At 39.2% G+C, this 19340-nt stretch overlaps 2 protein-coding genes and 1 non-coding gene across 7 annotated transcripts in view; 1 reads left to right on the forward strand and 2 right to left on the reverse strand.

Moving 5' to 3' along the window:
- The window catches only part of LOC126937902 (putative COBW domain-containing protein 7), a 952477-nt gene that overhangs the window by 507216 nt on the left and 425921 nt on the right, over nucleotides 1-19340 (forward strand). The window lies entirely within an intron of this gene.
- The window catches only part of KANK1 (KN motif and ankyrin repeat domains 1), a 239180-nt gene that overhangs the window by 176205 nt on the left and 43635 nt on the right, over nucleotides 1-19340 (reverse strand). The window lies entirely within an intron of this gene.
- On the reverse strand, nucleotides 10911-11016 carry LOC126938231 (U6 spliceosomal RNA). Its single transcript, XR_007720042.1, has one exon. It is a non-coding gene; the product is annotated as a U6 spliceosomal RNA (small nuclear RNA).

The raw sequence follows: 19340 nt of genomic DNA on the forward strand, positions 1-19340 counted from the left end.
ATTAACTTTCTGGTAAGAGCACCCCAGAGACAGGGTCTAGGTCACAGATTAGGCTTCTAGGGACCTGTGTCTAGATTTCTATTTATACGGCATGCTGTATACCCAGCTGGGCCCACTGGACAACAGTGCAGCCATCAGTGCAACTGCCAGCAAACCTCTCTCTTATCTCAACACTGTTAACTATGCTCAAAAAGCAAGTCAAGGCTTTATACTCAGGGCAGGCTAAGGACATCAAATTTTCATTGTAATGAAAACACAGCTACAGATTTAAAATTTTAAGTCTACATTATCTCCACAAAAACGTTTTGTCCCCAAATGTATACACACAATCATACTAGGCCAAAGAAAAATACATTTTGCAAAGTAGCAATGAAAGACCACTCTCCAAGCACAGATTAAAACAAAGCCATCACAGAAATAACAGACATTTAAACAAACAAAAAACCAATACATGGAGAAAAAAACTATTCTCCTAAATGTTTTAAAAAACATAAATCCTAATATGAGACTGTGTTGAAAGTAATGAAAAGGCCTGGGGTGGGGAAGGTGTATAATGAATGAAAACAGAAACCCTACAACATATCAAATGTTATGGAATCTGATGCAGGTTGAGAACAAAGAAAAATGTAAGCCCTACATAATTAACATAAGTGAACTACATATTGAAATGAGAAAAAAAAAAAAAAACCCCAAACTGTTTGAAAAATGATTACAAAATATTTCACTAATAATGAATGCATTAATAGAAAAATCAGAAGTGATAAATTCAAAAGCTTCCTTGAAAAGCCAACCAGAGAAGTAAATTTCTTGTAAGTCTAGATGAAAGAAAAGTGAATACAATTAGAATAAATGTATTATCAGTCAATTTTCTGTTGCTTATAACGGAATACCTGAAACTGGGTAATTTATACAGAAAAGGTATTTATTTCTTACAGGTACGAAGGCTGAGAAGTCCAAACTCTAGGGCTGCATCTGGTGAGGGCCTTCTTGCTGGTGAGGACTTGGCAGTCTCGAGGCAGCACAGAGAATCACATGGTGAGAGGGCCGAGTGTGCTAGCTCAGGTCCCCTCCTCTTCTTAAAAGCCACCAGTCCCACTCCCGTGATAACCCATTAATCCATTAATCCATGAATGGATTAATCCATTCATGAGGGCAGAGCCACCTCTTAAAGGCCCCACCTCTCAATATTGCCACATTGGGGATTAAGTTTCAACATGAGATTCACATGAGACATTGAAACCTTAGCAAGCACTATAACGTACTGAGGGACCATAAATAGGAGAATGACGAACATACAGAGATAGGAAGCTATACTTTTTGAGACAAAGTTGATAAAACAGAGGGGAGGCAGGAAGAAAGGAAGGCAGGTGGGCAGGACTGGGTCAGGCAGCTGGATACAGTAGTGTGTCAGGCAGATACTGAGAAGATACCTCTGCACTAACAGCCTTCCACTGCCCCACAGTGGAGCTGGTCTCTAGATAAAGCTCTACAGCTGGGTAGAAGAGCACCAGAGCCATCCATCCCTCCCCAGGAGCTCTGTCTACAGTGAGCTACGTACTCAAACATACCCTGATGAGTGTGGAAATCGATCCCATTTTTAAAAGACATCAATTTGGCAAAATGTATTAAGGGTTTTTTAAGTGATCATGATCTTTCAAAATGTGACTTCTGACCTGTAATTTTGCTTCTAATAATACACATACTAAGGAAATAATGTTTTTAAAAAATCAACCTTGGCCAGGCATGGTGGCTCATGCCTGTAATCCCAGTGCTTTGGGAGGTTAAGGTGGGAGGCCAGGAATTCGAGATCAGCCTGGGCAGCATACTGAGATCCTGTCTCTACAAAAAAATTTTTAAAAATTAGGCAGGCATGGTGATGCACACCTGTAGTCCTTGCTATTCAGCAGGCTGAGGCAGGATGATAGCTTGAGCCCAGGAGTTTGAGGTTAAAGCATGCCATGACTGCACCACTGCACTCCAACCTGGGCAACAGAGTGACAATCATGCCACTGCACTCCAGCCTGGGCCATAGAGCAAGTCTCTGCCTCTATGGGAGAGAGAGAGAAAAAAAAAACCCACAGACTTACACATAAATACATTCACTGCCTCATTATTGTAAAACAAAAATTTCAGAAACGTAGTAATTATTAAATTATGATACAGATCTTAAGCATGTTTATGAAGATGAAGGAAACGCTTACTTTATAAAGTTAGGTTGAAAACTGGGTATGATGTTGAAGATTTTAAACAAAAATACAAAAATGAATGGAAGGGAATATATCAACATTTGAACATTTTTGCCTTTGGTGTAAAAAATCTTGAGAGGTTGATTTTTAACATGCATTATAGATAAGATTACAACCATATCATTAAGATAAATGTAAACTACTCTCACACAGGATCACTCTCTACCTTATACCTGACTCATCTGTGACTTTAGTCAAATTAACTTTTGAGCTTTGTTTTCTTCTCTGTAAAATGAAGGTAATCATAGTTACCCGATATGGGTGCAGAGAAAAAAAATAAAACCAAGAATGCCAAGTGCTGAACTTTGGCACTCTCTCTCTTTGGAAGACTGTAAGCTTTGTCCATGCTGATGACTTTGGAGCCAGTTTTAAAAATTAACTCTAAATTCAATACCACTGGGCCTCTTAAAGTTATAAAACATCCGCAACCTTCTATACTGCAAGAATGTACTCAAATGAGAAAGTCTAATTCTGATAAGCTCGGGCATCTCCCAAGGTAACCAATAAACTTTAAAATGGGCCAACACTGCGTCAAAGTTCCATGAGGAAGGGACTTATCAAGAAGTGCTGCCTTTCAGAGGAAAACATTCTCATGGATGACTAGGTTTCACATTTCCAAACACGTTTCATTTATATGGCACATTCAAACTAAGAAATGCTGCAAAAGTTCTCTCTGCTGGCTCCAATCAATGTAGAAGGGACTTAGAAGAGGGAAGTGAAACTGCTTTTGCAAAACTGTGACAGTAAGAGATATCTGACCCTTGCTTCTAACCTCCAAACTGTGCTTGGTCATTCCTGGGCATGGGCAAGGCTAACTTCGGGGAAAATTTAGTTTATAGTTTAACTTTAAAGCAAGAATGAGAATAGCACTTTCTAAAACAAAATCAATTTTGTAAAACTAATGAAACAACACAAGGTTAGGATTATCAGAAGGGCCTGAATTCTGCTAAGATGTAGGCATAGAAGGCAACTCTAAGCAAAAAGAACAAAGCTGTAGGCATTACACTACCCAACTTCAAACTACACTACAGGGCTACAATAACCAAAACAGCATGGTACTGGTACAAAACCAGACACACAGATCAAGGGAACAGACTAGAGAACCCAAAAATAAGGCCACATACCTACAACTATCTGATCTTTGACAAACCTGACAAAAACAAGCAATGGGAAAAGGACTCCCTATTGAATAAATGGTGCTGGGATAACTGGCTAGCCAGGTGCAAAAAATTCAACCTAGACCCCTTCGTTACATCATATACAAAAATCAGCTCAAGATGGATTAAAAACTTAAATGTCAAACTCAAAAACTTGGAAGATAACCTAAGCAATACCATTCTGGACACAGGAATGGGCGAAGATTTCATGATGAACACGTCAAAAGCAATTGCAACCAAAGCAAAAATTGACAAATGGGATCTAATTAAACTAAAAGGCTTCTGCACAGCAAAAGAAACTATCATCAAAGTAAACAGACAACCTACAGAATGGGAGAAAATTTTTGCAAACTATCCATCTGACAAAAGTCTAATATCCAGCACCTACAAGGAACTTAAATTTGTAAGAAAAAAAAAAAAAACAACTCCATTAAAAAGTAGGCAAAGGCATGAACAGACACCTTTCAAAAGAATACACAAATGCGGCCAACAAGTATGTGGAAAAAAAGTTCAACATCACTGATCATTAGAGAAATGCAAATAAAGACCACAAGGAGATAACATCTCACACCTGTCAGAATGGCTATTATCAAGAAGTCAAAAAATAACAGGTGCTGGTGAGGTTACAGAGAAAAAGGAACATTTACACACTATTGGTGGAAGTATAAATTAGTTCAACCATTGTGGAAGACAATGTGACAATTCCTCAAAGTTCTAAAAATAGAACTACCATTCCACCCAGAAATCCCATTACTGGGTGTATACCCAAAGAAATATAAATCATTCTATCATAAAGACGCATGCACATGTATGTTCACTGCAGCACTATTCACAATAGCAAAGATATGGAATCAACCTAAACGCCCATCAGTGGTACAGTGGATAAAGAAAATGTGGTACATATATACCATGAAATACTATGCAGCCATAAAAAAGAGTAAGATCATGTCCTTTGCATGATAGTTAGAAGCCATCATCCACAGCAAACTAACGCAGGAACAGAAAACCAAATACTACACTTTCTCACTTATAAAAATGGGAGCTAAATGACGAGAACACATGGGCACGTAGAGGACAACAGACACTGAGGCCTAATGGAGGGTGGAGGGTGGGAGGAAGGAAAGGATGAAGAAAAATAACTAATGGATACTAGGCTTAACACCTGGGTGATAAAACAATCTGTACAACAAACCCCCATGACACGAGTTCACCTATATAACAAACCTGCACATGCACCCCTGAACCTAAAATAAACGTTTTTTTAAAGTGTAGGTATAAATGATAACCAGCCATTGTTATGGAAGTCACAAGATTTGTAACTTCCCCAATTTCTCTTGGAAATAGCATCACTTTTGTGGAATCTAAGATTGGCCTTTTGAGATGTCTTTTCAGACTGTTGCATTTTTGAAGACTGGCTGACTCCACCTGGACCTGCAACTCATGACTCAACTGGTCCTACAGCCCCTAACCCAGAGGCAGACTCAGTGAATGAGGGCTGTTTTCCACACTCCTATGATGGCATCCCCAGCCAATCAGCAGCATCCATTCTATAGTCCCCTGTCCACCAAACTATCCTTGAAAAACCTCAACCCCTAAAACTTCAGGGAGATTCATTTGAGTGATAACTCCATTTCCCATGTGGCTAGCCAGCTTTGCGTCAATTAAACTGTTTACTGCAATACCATGGTCTCAGTGAACCGGAAGACCCTATTGGGTGACTACACAAGTTGTGCTCTGCAGAAGAAATTCTTAAACTACTGCCTGCACAAAGTAGAATGGGAGCAAACATGAAACCATTCTTTAGGGCTGACTTTCCCACTGCAAGAACTATGGGCTAAATCTTAAAAACGAAGCTGCTACCATTTTTCTCTTCAGCAGCAACTAGTCAGGGAGTTGAATGGGTGGGAAAGATCTTAGCAGGAATAAATGTTCTCCAGTTCTCCGATTAACTTAAGTTGCAAAAGGTTTACCTGACATGCCTAGTGGTCTTCAAAAGATATAGGTATGGATTTGCAAAGGAAAAAAAGGGGATTTTTCTGTTTTTAAAGTCACACTTTGGTCTCTCTTCTCTAACCATCGACATTTGTCTAATAGTGAAAGCAGTCACCATTCTAGCCTCACCAGGCTACTTCTCAGTGGAGCTGCCCTGCACACACTCCTTGTTACCAGGCACGTCTGTGCCAGTGTCTTCATTTCCCACCTCATGCAGTCACCTGTGTGGACCAGAGTGGGCTTCCCAAGAGAAGCCAAAAACAATGCTGTATGTCAGTGAGACTCACATGAGTTGACCTGGAATGACAAGGTGAACTGAATCAATCAGATACTGACTCTCAAGAATATGAATTAAGAAGCATAGAGAATAAGCAGGTAGCAGTAAGGGTATCTCCTCCAAGAGTGTTAGGAAGTGGAAGAGGAGCTGCAAAGAGCCAGAACTGAGCGCATGCTCAGATTACGAGAACACCAAAAGTAGGCATGGGCAGAAACAGGTATAACTTTTAATATTAATATGAAGCCATCATGGTTAGCAATACATCCTAAAACACTACCTTTCATCTCTTAACATTGCAACTATGTATGTTTCATATTAGCATAAAACAATCTGAACATGACATGTATTCTCAATAGAGATATGTTCACGTATATAATTTACAACTAAGTGTACATATTGAGGATACATGTTCAGATTTTTTGTATGTATGAGGGTGTCTGGTAAGAAAAAGTTTTACAAATTCTACTTTGCTATAGAAAGTGCACATTCTATGACACTAGGAGACAGACGTGAGAAGTTAAGACAGCTGCCAAGGACAGTAAGACAAAGATCCTGTCTTCTAGAGGTTCACAGGCCATAATGTGTTACAGCGAAGAAAGAAAAAAAGCACCAGTGATTTTTATTGGGTTTCCAACAAATATTTGTTTAGCACCTATGTGTGCCCTGTGCTAGTCTAGGGATTTTATATCACTTTCTAGTGACACAGTCACCATGAATCAAATAAGCTATCAGGGCTGAATTGAATTTGCTGGGTCAGTGGTCCCTAAAAATTTCTGAACCACAGAGCAATTTGAGATTCTGATTAAAAAGAAAAGAAAAGAAACTTCTCCCTAGGAAAGCACACATAACTACAATTCTGGACTCAATTTCACTGACACTTCTGACCTAACACCCAAGGATAAGAAACTAATGGGTCTACTGCCTATTTGAAAATATAGACATACATATCTATTAAATCATGTGATCCTACACTGAAGGATTGTTTCAACAATGCAAAGTACTTATGAGGTTTATTAATAGCCTTATATCTTCAGTTAACAACATATTATTAGTGGCAATGAGAGAAGTCCCACCACAAATAAAACAGCATGTTTATTCTCAAGTACAATGCATCCAACTGACACAGACTATCACTCCAGTTACACAATGGCTGTTCAGAGTTCTCAGTTAATGGAATATTCACAGTTTAAGACCAAACACAATGCACAAAGAACAGAAAAATAGACAAAGTTGCCATATTAGGGGTAGCAACATTAGCTTCCCAGCAACAGAGACTCTGGGGAGGGCTACACATAAAATTATTTTCTATTAAGGGTCAGTAATTACTGTAAAAATAAAGTCTGACGAAATATTTCATTCATTTGCTCTAAGTGATTTTACACAACAGAGCTACAGAACACAGGCTTGGTTCCATCTTTCCTCTTAAATAACCAAAAAAGGTACCTGATCTAATCTCTTTCATGTAATTAGAAATCACCAGAAAAATGCAGAATCTGGCTGTGAGAGTGATTTGAGAATCGATGGATCTGTTTCCCTGCTCGTAAGATACGAATAGCAGTACTTACTTCACAAAGATAAGAAGCACACATTTTCAAGGGTGCCTCTCTAACGTGTTAATAAAACAATTTCATTTTTTTCATTCAACAAATATTTAGTGAATTGCAACTATGAGCCAAACACAAATAGTAAGGCAAAATCAAGCAAAATCAGACCTAACTTCTGCCTTGATGAAGTTCACTAGCTCTTTCATCCATTAGAAAGCTTTAAGTTGGAAAGTTCCACTAGAATCAGTTGTCTAACTCGACAACTAATATTTGTAAAGCATTTTACAGATCATAAAGCACTATCCGATATATCATCTCAGGAAATCCTCACTGTAACTCTCTCTCTGACTTGTATTGGTAATTCATCTCCTATACAGGTTAAGAAACTACAGCCAGAGAGGCCCAGTGGCTTACTCAAGCAGTGAAGCTGGAATCCCCTTTGCTGATCATCTCAGTGCACTACACCATCTCACTGCATTGAGCTTTAGGTCAGAGGATAAAACATGTGCAAAATCACTTTGAGCTCTTTACTGGGAACATGATCTAAAGCAGCTCTTTGTCTGTTCCCATCTTCCCAAGAAGCAGTTGTTACCCAGCTCTGACAGGATGTAGAAAATGCAATTTTCTTAGCTGGAAAATCCCAACTTACCTACGTTATAAAATGGTTAATCTGCTGAAAGACTCCTTTACTATTTCTATCATACATACAACCTAACAGCATTGTGTTGTTGCCTGCCATGTGCCTCTCTTCCTTGGTCAATTTCTACAGTGCTTTCCGAATACAGAAAACTTCTGTAGTTATTTTCCCTGTTACAGACTCTTAACAGTTTTCTATAACAGTGTGACTTACATAGTAAGACTGAAATGTGAAAATTCTAGATGAAACAGTCACCTGGTCCTACATTAAAACTTACACGAGTTTTTTAAGGAGCCTGAGATCACTGTCCAACATTCAACCCACTGCCAAAATCCCTATGACAACATCTCTAATTTGGGGTGATCTGACTTCTTTAACACATGCAGTTCCTATTACTGGTAACAAGCAGTTTGGCAATAAGTATCCAAAGCCATAAGTAAATAGTACTAATGTCGACTCAGCTATTCTGCTGCTAAGAATTTGTCTTAAGGAAACAACTCAACAAATATACAGGGATGGTGTATTTGAGATATCTTCATTGTCGTGTTGTCGTTTATACTAAGAAATTGGAAATGACCAAAGTAACTATCAGCCAGGGATGGTTTTAATAAATAAGAGTGCATTCATATAGAGAGATGCTATGTAGCCATTAAAAATCATATGAACATATAAATAGTAACATAAGATATACAAGCTCTATCAAGTGAAAACTGATTACTAAATAGTATATGATATCCATTTTATGTGTGTTTACAGAGCAAAAAATCTTAATTTATTGAAGTAGAAAAACATGTCCTCCTTATGTCTACTCATAAGTTCCAATCCTGCCCCCTGAAGTTGAGAATTAACTTTGCTCTCCTTTCTACCTGATAGCCTTTCAACTATTCCTGGTAGGGCATAGTTTCTAGTCCACTTACTTCCCTGGCTTACCCTCTTAAAATGTAGAACTTGTTTGAAAACAAGCCCTTGGAAGCAGCCTAACAAAGTCAGCAAACAACGGGATGATTATCTCCTTAATTCTGAGTACTGTGCCATTAAAGCTGCCAGAGAAGGCCACCCATATCAAATGGTTGGCTGAAATCTTAAATCTTTTTAACAAGAGCTGCTACTGATCCAGGTCTCCCACTCTATAAACATGCACTTTTTCCCCTGACTCTAGGAAGCTGCATTCAGTAGAGCTTAATTGTATATGTGTTCATATTGATTGCCTTCAACTTTTTGCAGCCTTTTCTATTATGATGTCTGACATCCAGTTGGTTAGCTTCCCTCCCAAAAATGGGATAGACACAAATTTGATCACCTTTCTTGATCAAAGACCACTCTTCTCAAACCAGAATACCATGACATTTGGAAAGGACTACTAAAACATTTTATTCGGTGATAATTTAAAATATTTTAAAACAAACACATGTATGTTGAAAATACAAAGTGAATGCATCTTTATGTGAAAACATGAGACTTCAAAGACATTTTGCTCCTGGCTGTGCTTCTAAAGTCTCCCTATACCCACCCATAACCCAACCTTTAATTCCTATACCCTCAACCCTCTAAACCCTCCAAAATAAAGTATAAACTTTCCTCTTCCTTAATAGTTCCTTGATGGAAAAGTTAGAATAGCACTGGCAAGGCAGCAAATTGCACAAAGTCAACAGTTAATCAACCTGCAACATATTCATCTATCTTACTATAATCAAGCCCAAGCTTTTCCAGCTTATCCATAAAAAAATCCTAAGAAACTTAATGAAACATGAGGTTTTTTATTCTGATATCCCCTAACAACAACATTACCCAAATTCTCTCTCCAATAAGTATCTGATTTATACAGGAAATGAGGTTAATTCAAGAAAGGCTTGTTATTGAGAAACCCATGCTGACTTAACCACACTTCTTTCCCAGCTAATCACAAACTACCCCTTCTTCTATCCATTTATTCCATTAGAGGATTATTTCATGTCTGCTGTTTAAAAGGCACTGAACTAGGGTCTACAATATAAAACATGGAGTAAGACAAACTCCTCTTCTAGGTGGAAGAAAGATGACACATAACTACAACACATGGTAAAAATGCTTAAGAAAGTTCCAGAAACAGGGAAGCACTAGCCACCAGAAGGAAGGGTATGTGAAGAACAGAGTATGTGTGAAAGGGTATAACAAAGATAAGACTGGGGCACATGGTAGAGAGCCACAACTATATTTAACCTGAGAAAACTCAAATCTTGTTAGGAAATCACCTGAAAGCCTTCTGGGTCACATTTAGAAAAATCTCTCATTCTCTATTTCAGAAAATTTACATGTTTTTAATTTCTGAAAAAATCTGTCTTTTCAGTCTTTTTCACCTTTCTCCTGTCTTGAAAGACTGTCAACAGAAGTCTACAAATCAGAAATTATTATGCACTTACATTTGACAGTTTACAGAGGTTTAAGGTTTATACAGCATTTTCAAGCAGATTGCCTCTGCAAGACTTTTTAAAGTATCCCAAGATACAATGAAATCAGGGCTGGACACTCAAACTCAATTTCAAGTACCACATATTCAGTCACCACCCTCAGCCTAGGCATCCATCACTTTTACCTACATTTTTTTTTTAACCTTTCCAATAAAAAAGTCATCATCCTTCAAGTTTTCTAAGCTTGGAAAAAATGAAAATCACAAGTGAATGACAGTGTTGACTGTACAATTAAAACCTTCAGTGCACAAAAATATTAAATGGATGATTTCTGCAAAAACCTCTGCAAGAAATTATAAATGGCAACTACCATTAACTTTTAGTTTAGAATAAATCTATAAAACCAAAAGAACAGACTAGACAATTCACAAGAAGGTGACAAATCTTTGGGAAAAACACTCAATGCCTATCAAGCTCCCCAAAAAAGGCTCATTAAAAATACAGATCACAGTTGTCAATTAAGAAATAAAGACGAAAAAATACAGTGCATCCTTATTATTCATGGATTCCGTATTTGCAAATTCATCTTCTAAAACTTATTTATAACCCCAAGACCAACGCTCATGGTCATTTGCGCACATGTGGAGAGAACCAATTTTTTTTTTCTTTTTTCATTATGGAACGTTTCACTAATTTGTGTCATCCTTGCACAGGGGCCATACTAATCTTCTCTGTATCATTCCAATTTTAGTATATGTGCCAACTGCAGCGAGTACACACCAAAATATTTGAGTCACTCCACATACACGTACCCAGCTGAAGCCAAACCAGCCTACACTCTTTGTTTTAGTCCTTATACTATAAACAAATGTCCTTTTTGTGACCAGTTTTTAGGACTTTTTTTTTTTTTCATTTTTGTGGGTTTCTTGGTGATTTTGCTGTTTAAAATGAGCCCCAAACATCATGCCTTAGTGTTGTCTAATGTTCTTAATCACGACAAGGCCATGATGTGCCTTAGGGAGAAGAGATGCATTGGATAAACTTCATTCAGGCATGAGATATAGTGCTCTTGGCCATGAGGTCAATGTTAATGAACCAACAATGTATACTAAACAAGGTATCTTTAAACAGAAACACATGTAAAACAAGGCTATGTATTGATGGGTTGACAGTTGACAAAATCGTTACAACCAGAGGCTCACAGGAATCTAACTCTGTATTGTTCCCCTAGGAGCAATGGCTCAGTATTCACTAATTATGTCCTTAGTGACTTTATAGAACATAACTGCCACAAATAATAACAGTGGGGTGTTTTTCCAAATTATCCTCTATTTCCCCTGTTTCCTATCTCTGGATATCCTATTTATATAACAGAATGTTATATACATTGTTACAGTTGGTTTGTTCAAATAGGAGTCCAAACGAAGTCCCCATACTGCACGTCATTACTGAGCTCCAAGTCATAGGTCTAGACTTCCTTGCTACGCTCCTCCTTAATGCCCTTCTAAAATTTTCCTCTAGGCTTTTCAAAGGTGCCTGCCCATTCTACACTGGTTTTCTCCACCTCCTCTCACAGCATCTGACTAATCCTCTCTTCACTCCTGGGTTTCTTGACATTCCTACCATTGTTTGTATAGGTTTGTTTGTTTGTTTGTTTGTTTTTTGAGAGACAGTCTCACTCTGTCATCCAGGTTGGAGTGCGGTGGCACGATCATAGCTCACTGTAGCCTCAACCACCCAGGCTCAAACAATCCTCCCACCTCAGCCTCCTGAGTAGCTGGGATCACAGGCATGTGCCACCATGCCCAGCTAATTAAACCAACCCAGGCTGGTCTCAAACTTCTGGGCTCACGCAGTCCTCCCACCTCAGTCTCCCAAAGTGCTGGGATTACAGGTGTGAGCCACCACACCTGGCCGCACAGGTCCTTTTACAAAACAGATTTCCTTAGTTCTTGGGGGCCCTCTGTAACTTCTTGGCCTGCCTTCTCCTGTTCTTCCTCACTCAAGGATTACTACTCTTGTTATCTGTCTTCTACATTACTATCTGTGGCCATGAGATCATATATACATTTTTGACTAACAGGTTGGCTATTTTTCAATAGCCACCTACCAAAAATTCCCTGCCTTAAACTCCAGGATGATATGGACATTTTTCCCCATTGTCACTTAAAGTTCCTTTAGAAACATCTGGTAGGATCCTGAAACTCCACATTCATTTTTGTTCTAATTTTTTAAACCTTCTAATATGAAAAACTTCAAATATATACAAAAGAGAATACTATAGTGAATACAATGCGCCCATCACTAAGCTTCAACAATGATACATATTTTGTCAGTCTTTTTAATATAGTCCCTCTTTTTCTGTTTTATTTTTGCTGGAATCTTAAAGCAAAACCAAAACAATATATCTTTTCACTTATAAGAACATCAGTGTGTGTTTATAATTAATGAATTTGTTTTTTTTTTTTTTCCTTTTGAGACAGGGTCTTGCTCTGTCACACACGCTGGAGTGCATTGGTGCACTCATCTCACTGCAGCCTCTTGAGCTCATGTGATCCTCCTGTCTTGGCCACCCAAAGTGCTAGGATTGCAGGCATGAGCCACTACACTCGGCCAGAAATTTGTTTTTAAAGTAACTACCATGCCATTAACCTAACAAAATTAACAATTTCTTATTATCAAGAACTCAATCCATATTCAAATTTTTATCGTCTCAAACGTGTCTTGTTACAGTTGGTTTGTTCAAATAGGAGTCCAAACAAAGTCCCCATACTGCATGTCATTACTGAGACCATACTGGGAGTAAGGCAGAGAGGAATGAGCTCTAAGTGAGTCTGTAACAAGGAAGAAAGAAGCTCATTCAACTAAAAGAATTAAATTGGAGGCCTGGCCCGAGAAAGTGGAAAAATAAACAAAGAAAACTAAAACCATTCAGGAACATCATCAAGCAGGGCAAGAGCTAGAGAGAAAGTACCAAAGGGGCTAGGAATTTGAGTAAGGCGAGTAATTGGACAAATGAGAGAATTATCTTAATGGAACAAGGACTTTAGCTTTAAAAATCTCACTTTGGATCAATGAAGTAATGAAAAACAGTTACTAAAAAGCAAAACCTCACAGTCATTGTATCTAATTTAATTCCCCACATTTTAGTTTCATAAGCACTTTTGTACACCATAGCACTTTAATAACTATAAGTTTAAAATGATCATGGCTAACTCCATGAGACTAAGATCTGGATCTGGCTGACTCCAGAGACTAAGACTCACCACATAGTCAGAGGAGAGCACAACTCACAAACCAAAGTTCCCAAAGTCTTCCCTGGGAATCACTAAATTCACACTGAACTTCTATCTGCATCAGATATGGACACACACACAGAAATGTTTTATATAAGCAATGCATGCTTATTAATTTAAAAAAAAAGGTAAGAAGCAAGATAAATGCTTCTCAGTTTCTGAGGTTTATTAGAAATAGCTCTAAAATTTCTCCTCCTCTTTAAAATAAGCTTTTTAAAAATGCTTCTGTATTCAGTTACAATTCTTTGGGAATTTTCCCCCCAAGGTAAAGCCAAAACAGACTCTAGAGAAAGAAGAAATAAGAACTACAACTTATTACAACTACCCCACCAACAACTTTGCAGTAATATTTTATAGTATGATTAAAAAGTCATTTTAAGTATAACTCTGAAAATGTTTAATGATTACTTTAAATGTGAGCACTGATGTTTGTCTACACAAGTTAATGATGTATTATAACATCATGAAGGTTAGAAGTTGTTTTTATTTAAACAGAAGGGGTTGTCAGCATCCTTATCACCACTAAAGGTAGTTTTAACATTTCAAAGGGATTTTTTCCTAATTGTATTTTGAGAAACACATTTTTAAAAACACGTATGTACTAGGAACTCACAGATCTTGTCAAACTGAGTATTTCATATTCCAGTACAAGTCTGGACACATCAAATCTAAAGGAATTTCTTAAGGCTTAGTAAACCAGCCGCCGTGATCTAGTTTCCAGCCAAATGGGAATCTTATGCTTTTACAGTTATTTCAGCTAATTCTTAGTCACTACAAGAAGAGAAACTCAGCAAAGGTTTGATGCTGAAACATTCCAGAAAAAGGATAATCTCCACCATATACAAACTACAGTATTTTATCTAATTGGTATCTCAATCCTGATTTACGTTCATTTATTTAATTTAGCAGTATAGTGACTATGCCATATACGTAGCAGACTGAGTGGAAGAGCTTATCATCAAAGCTGACACTGTGTACACTTTGCACACCTAAGTCACGTGCCATCATGTACATGGTGTGGAAGGTAGGGGAGGCAGGTGTCCCCACTGTCTTCCCAATAGTGGTGATGGCTCCACTGAGTCATCTTATCACCCTTGACTATGGAGGACTTCAGATCACCATCCTGCTTTGGATTACTGATGTATAAGACATTTGGGTTTAATTTCCATTAAACCTATTAAGTACAGTTTATTTTCTAATATTGCTAAGTATAGATTTTATAATATTCCTATAAAAGTAAATTCATATAGAGGGAAGTTTTGAATTTACCAACAGTTCAGTAGAAGAGGGTGACTAATATGAAACTGAACAACTGGCTTCTGTTTTTCTCATACTTGGTCTCTGGAACAAAATCTTTAGAACAGTTTATAAGGAAATGCTTCATTACATTTCTCACATTTACTTCATCCCCTGTGTTACACAGGTTCTCGGCATTTGAGGTGACTTCTGATAATTGCCTAAAATGAACCAGAATTACAGGGTGCTGAGATCAAGGACCCTGAGAAGACATGAAGCTGAGGATTAAGCTTCATTGCTTTCCACCTGTGTGTTCTAAGAAAACTCTGCCACTTTAAGCCTCAGTTTCCCCAAATGTACAATAAAAATTACAGTATACCCCTCATCACAGGGAGAAAATCAAAGGTGTTTAAAGCTGACTGCCTGGCACAAAGTAGCCCTCAGTGCTCCACAGTAATTCAGTCATTTTTAGCTAAGAGAATTATTTCATTTTAAATACTTCTGAACACACTTAAGTCCCTAGAAGGTAGAGACTGTCAACATCTAAACTGCTTTTCACAGCAAGCACCTGATTAACGATTTCTAAAAATAAAGGTGATGAAATTACAATTGCATTCTTTTACAAATACTCTGTCACCCAGGCTGGAATGCAGTGACACAATCACGGCTCACTGCAGCCTCAACCTCCTAGGCTCAAGCGATCCTGCCATCTCAGTCTCCCAAGTAGCTGGGATTACAGACGTGTGCCAACAGACCTGGATAATTTTCTGATTTTTTTTGTAGAGAAGGGGTCTCACTATGTTGCCCAGGCTGGTCTCAAACTCCTGGGCTCAAGCTATCCTCTTGCCTCGGCTTCCCAAAGTGCCAGGACTACAAGCGTGAGCCACTGAGCCCAGCCACAATCACATTGATTTCTAACAAAGGATTCCATGGTAGAAAAATAGCTCATTCTGCAAATAAAAGCAGTGTATGCAATATATGTAACCACAAACACCCTCATCAAGAGAAAACATTTCAAAATGTATTCTTTAAAGATCCCTAAACTGTCATAGGGAAAAAGGCCAAGGAATAGTACAGACTTGAGCAGATTAGTCAAGAATGTGATTTGATGAATTAAAGAAATTACATTTTGGCAGGGCTAAAGCAGAAGGCAGGCAAAATTCCAAGTTTCTTCTGGTTAATTCAAATGAGCAGTACCCTTCCTTTGTGCAGCTAACATAATATTAAAACATATTATATTTAAAAAGTCAAAAAGCCATGTGAAAAGAAAAAGTCACTTAAGAGTCTTTTAGATATGGGCCAGGATGACATGAACACCATCATCAAATATTGTTGAACAAATGCTGAGGAGATGAGGGTGTGGGGTCTTCATAAGTTTGAGTCTTGGCTTGGGCAATCACCAGCTAACTGAACCTTAGTTAGGCAACCTCCTGATTGGTCTTCTTGCTTCTACTTTTGTCTTCTTACTGTTCATTCTCCCACAGTAATCACACAAGCAGGCCAGGGCTCCCTTTCTACCTCAGTATCTTTGCATACGCCGTTTCCGCTTTTCCCTCTCAGAGCACCCACTGCCAGTCTTCACACGGACAATTTGATCAGTCCTTCAGGTCTTAAGGCACTTCTCAAGAATGCCGTTCTTGCCTAGGCTAGATTAGATCTTCCTGTTACATGCTCCCTTTATTTTTGTGTTTTTGAGACAGGGTCTCACTCACCCAGGCTGGAATCACAGCTTGTTGCAGCCTTGACCACCTGAGCTCAAGTGATCCTCCCACCTCAGCGTCCTGAGTAGATGGGACCACAGGTGCACGCCAACACATCCAGCTAATTTTTGATATTTTTTTGAAGAAACAAGGTCTTGCTATGTTGCCCAGGGTGGTCTCCAACTCTTGGGCTCACGCAATCCTCCTGCCTTGGCCTCTCAAAGTGCTGGGATTACAGGCGTGAGACACTGCACCTGGCCCTTTATTTTGAAACTCTTATCACCATTATAACAACACTGATCGTGTCTTTTAAAGTTGTCAGTTTGCCCTGCTAAACTGCAAGCTGTGTGGAGGCAAGAACATGTCTGTTCACTGCTGTATTTCTAGCACCAAGTGGAGAGTCTGGAGCACAGGTGAGAGTAACCATTACACCCGGTCCTCGCCATTGTCTCAGCCATCCAGGATCACCTGTTGACTTCACAGAGTTAAGAGGTAAACACTTTCAGATCAGTTGGGTTCACAGATGTGCAATATTGTCAGATGAAAAGTAAATTCAACATCTTTCTGGTTTCCAAAAGCAGAATCAAGAAAAATCTGAAAAACTGTGGACCCTCTGAATTTAAACTGACAGCTAACTTCAGATTCAAAATTTGGGAATCATGCCTATAAAACCAAACAAACTAGTAGATTGAATCTGGTATGAAATACCATCATGGCTAACAGCTGTGCCTCCCATCCACTCAATCTGGGTAAAAAGAGGGAAAACACGCAAATGTGTTTTCTGCTTGCTCTCATTCTTCATCTTTCCACCTTTATTGTAACTGCAAAAAGCCCCAGGCAACAGAGGGGGAGAGCTGCCTGAGCTTCTTATGACAATCTGGTTATACTGAGCCATACATGCTGTATTAACCATGAATTGCCACCCCAACCCACATCACGTTCCTCATTCATTCCCATCCATTTTCCATCTTGGCTTTCCTCCCTCACCCATCTCTTTTTCAGCTTTACTTTCTACCACTCAACTTCTCTCAAGACGTGAGGCACAAAGATACAGCAGAAAGAGGGCTGGATTTAAAGACTCCTGGAGCCTTTTCTTGGAGAAACTGCTAAAACATTATCACAGGAAATTATTCTGGAGTCTGGGGAAAAAAAGAGTTTAATAAAGTACAAAGACAGTTCAGAGAAAGAATGGAAAAAAAGTAGGATAACATGAAATTGTTAGGAAGAAAAGACTCCTGGGCTTTACACTCATAATTAACCTTGTAACTCCCACACCGCCAAACATCTACAGTGAAGAGCTTGTGTATCTTAGGCTGCTGGCCACCACCTTGCACGTGAGAGAATTTAATCCAACAAAGGAGACCAAGTCATTTTCTGACAATGGTGTAATGCTTTTGTTTTATTAGAGACAGGATCTCCCTCTGTTGCTGAGGCTGGAGTGCAGTGGTGCCATAACTCATTGCAGCCTCAAACTCCTGACCTCAAGCAATCCTCCCACCTCAGCTTCCCAAATTGCTGGGATTGTAGGTGTGAGCCACGCCACCTGGCCTTGATAGGGGTGTTTTGGTAAGATATCTTATCTGTTCTTGCTGCTTAGCCCAAAGAAATATACTGTTCAAGATCTGCAATCAGGCTTCATGTACGGATGTGGAGAGAAAGGAGTGGCTAGGCACCGTGTTATTAAATAATAAGTGGGGTTTTTTTTTTTTAGTAATAAACACCCTATAACAGCTTTCATAAAACCCAGTTAAGATTGGAGCTTTAGAATTACCAATATCCAAAACAATACTTAAAATTACAATCTCCTCCAGTGGGGGGGCGGTTGAGGGGGGGAACCTACCACAGACTGCTTATTTATCCCACCTGCAATGTGATTGCTTGCAAAGAGGTAACTCGTGATTCTGAATAATTATCCTGCATCCAACCCAGTGGTGTTGCGACTGCTGACATTCCACACAAGAAAGCAAGTCTTTTCTCGTGAAAGGTGTCAGTTATGTGGAAAGGACCAAAACCCACCTCAGTGTCCCCAGTGTTAATTCTCCTTTGTATATTTCCCTAGGGAACTTTCTGACCACTGCCCCCTCAACCCAGGACTGTGTGTGTACAATCCCCCAACCTCCATTAAGGTTCATTTCACCCTGTGGAAGCTAGAAGGAGATGAAAGCACATCTCCAGGAAGAATTGGGCTTATTTCCTCCACACAGACAATAACCGCCACCTGCATGAGGATTTACACGCCTCCCCCTACCAGCTTCCTAGTTTCTATGTCATAGAGTCACAGCCACTCGTACCCCAGAGAACGATGAGGAGAAAGAACAAAGGGGCCAGGTGGCTCGGGCAGAGGGAGGAAAAGGTGGCTTCTCTCTCACACTCCCACAATACAGCTATTGCCAGTGGAAGCCAGGTTGATCCCCATCTCAGGCTGTGTTGAGACAGCTGTTGGAGCCAGAATAGGAAAAGGAAGGAAAAAACTGTCCTCCCTAAGGACTGCTAGTTTTTTTATTTTGAAGGAAGGAAAATGCTGAACACAAACGGGAGCCTGTCTTGAAGCACTGTGGAGCTTTCATCTATCAGTTTAGTTCTATCCTGCCATGAACCACTCCTTGGCAATTCTCACCAGCAAGTTGGAGAGCCTGAACATGAACAAAGTCAGCCATAGGAGGAGGCCATTGTTTACTCTTTTCCCAAAGGGCACAGTCAGTGACAGGAGTCTTCGGCAGGCACCTGGCACACAGTCACATCCACCACAGGAAGTCAGCGGGGAGACCTTACAGGAAGGTTCTGGGAGGGGCTCTTCTCTATTCTCTCAAGAGGCCTGGGAGGACTGTCAGAGTAAGAGTGAGGACAAAATAAAATCAGAGAAGAAAA

The sequence above is a fragment of the Macaca thibetana genome, chromosome 15 (genome assembly GCF_024542745.1).
Source record: "Macaca thibetana thibetana isolate TM-01 chromosome 15, ASM2454274v1, whole genome shotgun sequence".
NCBI lineage: Eukaryota > Metazoa > Chordata > Mammalia > Primates > Cercopithecidae > Macaca > Macaca thibetana.